The sequence below is a fragment of the Diorhabda carinulata genome, chromosome 10 (assembly GCF_026250575.1).
Source record: "Diorhabda carinulata isolate Delta chromosome 10, icDioCari1.1, whole genome shotgun sequence".
Taxonomy (NCBI): Eukaryota; Metazoa; Arthropoda; class Insecta; order Coleoptera; family Chrysomelidae; genus Diorhabda; species Diorhabda carinulata.
The window spans coordinates 1-2,500 of NC_079469.1; positions in this window are offsets into that span (position 1 = coordinate 1).

Genomic DNA, 2,500 nt, shown 5'->3' on the forward strand with positions numbered 1-2,500 from the left:
GGCCGGCAGAGGGCGCTAGTGTCTATAAAACAGTGTTAAGTTCGGTGACTGGCCGGCAGAGGGCGCTAGTGTCTATAAAACCGTATAAAGTTTGGTGTCTGGTCGGCAGGATATAGGAACTTGTCGAAAAAGTTGAATTGTGTAAATTGAATGGAAATTTTTTTTATGTAGAAGCCGTTCGAGGTATATTATATAAAAGTGTTATGAAAATATTAACAATAACGGAAAAAAGTATTATGAAATTAGATGGCCGCTCGATGTATGAACGTACGAGGTGTATTATATAAAAGTTTTATGAAAATAGAAATAATAATGAAAAACAAGTATTATGAAATTTAATTCCGCTCGATATAGGAACTTGTCGAGAAAGATGATTTGTGAAGTTGAATGGGGATGTTTTGTATGTAGAAGTCGTCCGAGGTGTATGACATAAAAGTTCGGTCACTGGCCGGCAGAGGGCGCTAGTGTCTATAAAAAGTTGTTCAGTTTGTCGTCTCTCCGGCAGAGGGCGCTAGTGTCTATAAAACTGTGTTTAGTTTGTCGTCTCTCCGGCAGAGGGCGCTAGTGTCTATAAAACCGTGTTAAGTTCGGTGACTGGCCGGCAGAGGGCGCTAGTGTCTATAAAAATGTGTTTAGTTTGTCGTCTCTCCGGCAGAGGGCGCTAGTGTCTATAAAACCGTGTTCAGTTTGTCGTCTGGCCGGCAGAGGGCGCTAGTGTCTATAAAACTGTGTTTGGTTTGTCTTCTGGCCGGCAGAGGGCGCTAGTGTCTATTAAACCGTGTTAAGTTCGGTGACTGGCCGGCAGAGGGCGCTAGTGTCTATAAAACAGTGTTAAGTTCGGTGACTGGCCGGCAGAGGGCGCTAGTGTCTATAAAACCGTATAAAGTTTGGTGTCTGGTCGGCAGGATATAGGAACTTGTCGAAAAAGTTGAATTGTGTAAATTGGATGGAAATTTTTTTTATGTAGAAGTCGTTCGAGGTATATTATATAAAAGTGTTATGAAAATATTAACAATAACGGAAAAAAGTATTATGAAATTAGATGGCCGCTCGATATATGAACGTACGAGGTGTATTATATAAAAGTTGTATGAAAATAGAAATAATAATGAAAAACAAGTATTATGAAATTTAATTCCGCTCGATATAGGAACTTGTCGAGAAAGATGATATGTGAAGTTGAATGGAGATGTTTTGTATGTAGAAGTCGTCCGAGGTGTATGACATAAAAGTGTTATGAAAATATTAACGATAAAGAAAAAAAGTATTATGAAATTAGATCGTCGCTCGATGTATGAACGTACGAGGTGTATTATATAAAAGTTGTATGAAAATAGTAATAATTATGAAAAGCAAAGTATTACGAAATTAGCTAAGTTCGGTGACTGGCCGGCAGAGAGCGCTAGTGTCTATAAAACGGTATTTAGTTTGTCTTCTGGCCGGCAGAGGGCGCTAGTGTCTATTAAACCGTGTTAAGTTCGGTGACTGGCCGGCAGAGGGCGCTAGTGTCTATAAAAAGGTGTTTAGTTTGTCGTCTCTCCGGCAGAGGGCGCTAGTGTCTATGAAAAGGTGTTTAGTTTGTCGTCTCTCCGGCAGAGGGCGCTAGTGTCTATAAAAAGGTGTTTAGTTTGTCGTCTCTCCGGCAGAGGGCGCTAGTGTCTATAAAACAGTGTTAAGTTCGGTGACTGGCCGGCAGAGGGCGCTAGTGTCTATAAAACCGTATTAAGTTTGGTGTCTGGTCGGCAGGATATAGGAACTTGTCGAAAAAGTTGAATTGTGTAAATTGAATGGAAATTTTTTTTATGTAGAAGCCGTTCGAGGTATATTATATAAAAGTGTTATGAAAATATTAACAATAACGGAAAAAAGTATTATGAAATTAGATGGCCGCTCGATGTATGAACGTACGAGGTGTATTATATAAAAGTTGTATGAAAATAGTAATAATTATGAAAAGCAAAGTATTAGGAAATTAGATTCCGCTCGATATAGGAACTTGTCGAAAAAGATGAATTGTGAAAATTGAATGAAGGTGTTTAGTATGTAGAAGCCGTTCGGGGTGTAACATATAAAAGTTGTATAAAAATAGTGAAACAAAGGGAAAAAAGTATTGTGAATTTATATTCCGCTCGATATAATAGGTACTTGTCCAAAAATAAAGAAATAGATGTATGTTAGTTTCGGTTGTGTGAAGCGATGCACACCTGGGACACCTTCTGATGGGTATTATGAAGATTTTTCCATCCACACTAAAAAAAACGTTAGGTTAGGTTAGGTTAGGTTAGGTTAGGTTAGGTTAGGTTAGGTTAGGTTAGGTTAGGTTAGGTTAGGTTAGGTTAGGTTAGGTTAGGTTAGGTTAGGTTAGGTTAGGTTAGGTTAGGTTAGGTTAGTTTAGGTTAGGTTAGGTTAGGTTAGGTTAGGTTAGGTTAGGTTAGGGTAAGTTAGTTTAAAGTTTTATGAAAATAGAAACCGTTCGAGGTGTAACATATAAAAGTTGTAT